Consider the following 6,285-nt stretch of genomic DNA (forward strand, 5'->3'; position numbering starts at 1 on the left):
GAGCTTTGGGAGTTCAGCGTTGGACCCTCCAGATTTGTTCCCGCGCCAGGGGCGGGAGCTGGGAATTTATCCCATCAGGCCTGTGTAGAAGGCCACTCCCTCCCACAGAGTCGCAGGTACCAGCAGTTGGAATCCATCAAGCTGAGTGCAGGAGAAAGGTGCTGCAGTGAGGCCAGAGCTGAACCTCACCCCTGGCAGCTCACCCTTTTGCAACAGAGGTCTATGGAAGGATACAGAACATTCTATGCAGAGGCCTTGCAAACCCAAACTCATTCTAGTAGCTCTCTACCCCCAAGGGTCTCCCAGTTCCCACTGATTCTCCCATGGGGTAACTGCTGGTGATCTAAAATAAAATAAAACAGCCAGGTATTTTACCAGCAAAATCAGTTTACTCGGGAACAGCAAAAACTACAATTCGGAACATTCACTCTATGGTGAACCACAGGCAAGTCCAGAGAAGAGGAAATGAGTTCTTTCAGAGGGGAAATGAGGTTTGGGAGTGGCTATTATAAACCAAGAGTCCATTGGAGGAAACCGGGAGTTCGAAGTGTAGTGGCTTTTCATTGGCTGGGTTATGACAGTGTCTCATTGGCTAGGCTGTTGCCAGGCAAGGAGAAATTTTTTCCTCCTGCTGGATAATAAGGTAGTAACCCTATTCCTGTTGGAGATGCAAAGGTATGTCTCTAACTGTTGAGTCTGCAATTGACAGCTAGAGGGCATGAGAGCTCCCCTTCTCTCCTCCCAACTCCAGCTTAAATGAGGTTTCTGTTTATTAATTTTCACACTGCCCAGCACTGTGCTTGCAGACTGTCATCATTTACTGGTTGGTGCCAGGGCAAGCTCCATACCCAAGATGAGCTGATCTAACAAGTCCCTTTCTCTGGAATCCCACCTGCTATAACACTATTTCCCACCCCAAGGACCAGGAAAGTCCAGGATACAGACAAGACAAGAATGGGGCCTCCATGTGAGCTGCCAGGATGAGAAATGATAAACTCCTGACCCAGTCCATTCGAGGCCCCCCTGCAGCCCTGTCCTTGGCTTCCCTGCATCCTAGTTTTAAGCCAACTCCCAGGGCATTCTATTACTTGTAACCCAGTATCCTTGCCAGCTCACATTGAGTGCATATTGCAGCTTATGGTCAGGTTGGGGCATCTGCCCTCTCGAATGGATGTTCAGTAGGTCCTTTTCAGAGAGGTGGGCAGAACTTCCTTTCCAGGTGATCCCCAACTGTCTCCCACCCTGCCCTTTGATGCCAGGTCACCTTTTGAGCTCCTCTTGGCCTGTTTTCTGCCACCTTCTGGACAGTGGTGGGATGGTAGGGCTGCCAGATGGCATAGGTTCTTAGAACAGTGCTCAGGGTATGTCTGACGGTGGGCAGCACTGAGGTAATGGAGAACTCCTTTAGGGAAGGGACTGTTTCCCTCCTGGTACCAGCATCTGGCACAGGATGGAAACTTGGTATTGAATAAATGAATGAAGGAATGAATGGATAGATGGATGGATGAGTGAATTGATGTATGAACTGGAGTCAGTAAGGGGCTGGCTGGGGCTGACTTACACATAAAGTAGCCAGAGATCTTGCATTAGATACCATCCCAGATCCCAAATCCTGTTGCATGTGGTTGGCTGCCCTCTCTCAACCCAGCATCTGCTTGGGGGCGGGGAATCAGTGCTGCTCAGTAAGTGAAATGGCGAGGGAGGGGTCCGAAGTGGGAGACAAACTGACCCTTCATCCTCTAACTGTAACACGTTGTTTTCTGTATGACTTAGCACTTGGTCAATGACTGCTTGCTTACAGCTTCCTTGAGCTCGTTCCTGTGTACACAAAATTGGGCTAAAGTGATGACCGTGTCGGGGTTTAAAAAAAAAAACAGACCAGAAGTTATAGCTATATCTAAATGAGTGAGTCAGTTCCATGAGTCAATTACTCAAGAAATACTGGTTGGCGCCAGGACCTAGTCCAGCCCAGGGAGCCCCACCCCTTGGCATGCGATGATATAGATGCAGAAGTGTGACTGCCTTTTATAAACTATCAAGGGTCTTTTCCCCCCTTACGGCCTAAGTGGGTAAGGAGGAGGTGGGGATCCCAAGGTAAGAATGCCTCAGAGTAGCCCATCCTGGTGAAAAAAACTATCAGCAGGTGGTAGGAGGCCCTCTTCCAGGAGTCTATGCCTCCAGGGTGAGTCTCATCCATTCTTGCACGACATATGCGACCCCGCTCCAAGCCTTGGCTTCTCTGGGCACTAAATGGATGTCCTGGAAGCCAGATTCCAACAGGGGCTCAGAATCCCCCACTCTAACTCCCATCTCTGAGTTCCAGGCCCTTTCAGGGAACGCCCCTCCTCCAAATAGCTCTCAACCAGCCTCAAAGGCTAAACTGCACAATGCAATGCCCTTAGTTCTCCCATCCCTGGAATCTGGTCTCAGAAAACTACCACCAACTCAAACTTCTAAGGGCACACTTATCACTGTCCTCCTTGCCACCTCCTGCCACCTCCATACCTACACACCCAGGAGGCTGGGTTTTTGCAAAGGTTTTGAAGGGACCTTACTTAGTCCTTGGTTTCTCATTTTGTAACAGAGGAGACTCACTGTATGAGGTCTTCTCCTCGGAAACTGTCCAGAGACATCAGCTTGTTTAATCCCGCCAGCAACACTGAGGAGTAGAGATTGTTACTTCACTTTTATAGATGAGAAAACTGAGGGTGAGAGATTAAGCCACCTGCACACTGCAGGCAAGTGGCTCTGCTAGGATTCGAACCCAGGTCTTCACGCCCAAAGCCAGTAATCTGTGCATTTCCTGGCTCCCAGGGTATACATAAAACTGTTTCCCCAATCCTGGCAAGAGACGTAGGGTCTTCTTAATGTTTTTATAAGGAAGCATGATCGTATAAGCATGCAATAAGCTTCTGGGCCTCCTTACCCTGAGAGAGACCTGAAATTTGAAGCAGAGTCAATGAATGTTGAGCTGAATTTGTGCTGGTGTCACTGACAACAGCCATGCAGGGATTTCCAGGATGTCAGGAGAGGTTTCCAACCCCAAAACGACATAGAAGCAGAGGCCATTTGAGCTCCAAGGGCCCTTAGAGGACTTCCAGACCCAGCTTCCTCTACAGACAGATAAACTGAGGCTCTGAGAAGGACCAAGACCCTGCAAAGTTCACCTGGAGTCAGACACAGGGTTCGGGCCAGACCCAGGCTCCCAGCCTGGACCATCCAAGTCAATGTCCCTGACTGACACAGCCAGGCTTGGAGTCAGATGGACTCCAGAATAAATCTGACTCTCAGGTTTTTCTTTAAGAAAAGGCTCTGGCCCGAGTTGTCAGAGCCTCATTCCTTGCTCCTCCTATCCTCAAAAGGCCAGGGACCCCCCTCAGGCTCTCTCACTGCTGAGTCATCGGCCAGGAAACAGCCCTCTGCCCTCCCCCAAAGCACACCCCACTGCCTTCAGATGTTCTTGCTTCTGTAGAACAGGTTCTGGCATCCCTGGGTGCTGAGAGAAGGGACAGGAGCAGGTCACACTCCTGAGTATTTGTCATTTTAGGACAAATACAGCCTAGGGATGTTCCACAGCCAGGACTGATGCCCTGGCCAGCTCCCTCCAGCACACTCATTCATTCAGAAAATATTACTGGGTACCCGCTCTGTGTCAGTTTGTGCTGGATGCTGAGATCTCAAAGAGAGCAAGTTACATGCTTTGTCCCCCAAAGTGGGAAATGAAGAATGTGGTGAGATACATACTGGGATGGGGGAGAGACAGCAGGCCACGGGAGCACAGAGCTGGGGCTCTTCACCCACCCGGGTGCGCTCACCCAGGGAAGGCTTCCTGGAGGAAGTGAGTTAGAGAAGTGATCTGAAGAAGGAATAGGAATTAGGGGGGAAGGGGGTGGAAATGGTGTTCTGGGCAGCGGGTACAGCTTGTACAAAGGCTCAGAGGCAAGACAGTGCAAGGTGTGTTGGAAAAAATTTATCAGAGCGAAAACAAGTACATTTTCCTGGCAGTCTGCACTGGAGAATGAGCAAGGTCAATCTTCTGCCATAAAGATCAGTTCCATGGTCAGGGTTGGACAGCTGCTCTGTGTTCAACCACATGGAGGTGCAGAGAAAAGCAAGGGGTGCTCTTTGCACGCAGAACATGTCCTCCTCACTGGGGAGACAAAACAATTGAATTTTGGGGAGCAGAGCATGAGGTTATCTAGGGGACATCTACTTATGGTCACAGCTTCTCACTGAATACCCCCAGTAACCAAGAGCAGCCCATCCTGAAGTCAGCCACGTTTTTGTAGAGAGAGCTGTTTCCTTAAATCAAAAGAAATCTGCCTCCTTAATATGCTCCCCCAACCCCCATGGTTTTTTTGTTTAGAGGTAATGGCATAAAAGGGGGCTCAACCCTTCTCCCTCCAACAGCCCCTCCAATATTTGGAAGATGGTGCCGATACCTCATCTTGCCCCCAACCCAGGTCTCTCCTTTCCCGTGGTAAACGTGAGCACAGCTGAGGAATAATACTGGGTGATGCCAAAGGCACTGCAGACCAGAGCTCCAGGAGGACTTGTTAGAGCAAATCTGTGGTGGGCTGCAGTCGTCCTGAACTTCTTACAGGAGGAGAAACCATCCCAGCCGGCTTGGAAGAAGAGGGACTTTGGCGGAGGGAGAAGAAATAGTATTCCCAGAGATGGTACAGCCCAGACAAAGGCACGTCTTCAGCATCAGCTTGTTTTATTCAGTGATCTTACTTTTCCCTAATTGAAAATAATCCATTTGCTATAAGAACTTCAGGAAATGCAGATAAGCAAAGGAAGGAAAGTAAACATACCTGTAATTCTACTACCACCCAGAGATAACGCCATGAGTATTTTCACATATATCCCTCAGGACTTTTTTTTCTCTACGTGTGTATGTGTTTTAATGACACTTGTACTGTACGTAGTTTGCGTCAGGCTTCTTTGCATTTGACAGAATATGATGAATCTTTATCAGGCCACAAAACAGTTTTCTCTAGCATTATTTTGAAGGTTGCATTCATCTTGCACTGAGTGGACATTATGCATTTAACCAAACCCCTATTGTCAGACAAGGATGCTGTTCTCTCTCTTTCTCTCTCTTTTTTTTTAACTGTTAGAAATGATGTCTGGATGTTCCCAAGTTCTTTAACAATCCAGGTGTCTTCCTTCTCATTAATAGTCCCATAATCATAGTCCCTCATAACCAGAGGGAGTCTTGTTCTTTTACCAGGTACCTTCCTCCAGGTGCTTCTGAGAGTGCCCCAGGAAGACCCCACGTTCCACGGATCTGTGGAGCTGCAGCTTGTCCTCCCACCCAGCCAGCCCAGATTGCTCCAGCGACTGCTCCTCTCCCTGTGGTCCCTTCTTGGTATTTTGTAACTGTTTCTCTGGCCATGATCTCCCCACACCCCGTTGTCCCTAAAGTCATTAAAGGCCCTGTATCCATCATGGTCCATTCGGGAGCACAGAAACCCCTGAAGTTTTTCAAATCCAGGGACTTTTATACAAGGGAGTTGGTTACTCAGGTGATGGAAGAGCTGAGAAGCCAGTCAGGGCCTGGGGAGCAGCCTCGAGATTCACCAGGAAGTGGCTCCATCCTTTGAGCTAAAGGGAAAAATGGGAGGAGATGTTGTTATCAGAACTCAGGGCACCTGACAGAAAGATGGTGGCGGCTGCCTGGCGGGAGGGAGCTGGAGCTCCAGAGGAGACACAGCCATTGTGCAGGGTCCACTCAAGGCAGAGAAAGACGGGGAGAAATACCCTGGCGTCTCTCCTCCTGCTCAGCAGTCTTCCTCCAGTGCCTCCCACTGGCTGAACCTATCAGGAAGCAGTTGACGAAGGAGCCTGGGAAATGTAGTTTCCTGCAAGTAACAGGAAAGGACTGGCACCAGCCATACCTTAATTTCCCCAAAGCACAGCTCAAATTTGACTTTACCAGAGACTCAGAGCTGACAGAAAACAATTACAACACAGAAAAGAAAAGCTGAAATACAGGTCCCTGGATATCACAGCCTATTACATCCTAAAGCCAGGTCCCTTAGGAGCCTGCTCTCCTGCTAGAGGCCTCAGCCTGCTGTGCTGTGACTGGGGCCAGCCAGACCCTCCCCAGGGGCAGAGATCTCTGATCATGTCCACCCTCACCAGAGTCGAGGCCCCTTCAACTCAACTTTCTCTGAGGCCGGGCGAGAAGGGGAAAATCATTTCCTAAATGCTCATCCCCGTGGATTTCCTATTATTCCTGTAGATACAGTTCTACAAGGCAGGACCGCTTGGGTGAGC

The sequence above is a fragment of the Camelus dromedarius genome, chromosome 14 (genome assembly GCF_036321535.1).
Source record: "Camelus dromedarius isolate mCamDro1 chromosome 14, mCamDro1.pat, whole genome shotgun sequence".
Taxonomy (NCBI): Eukaryota; Metazoa; Chordata; class Mammalia; order Artiodactyla; family Camelidae; genus Camelus; species Camelus dromedarius.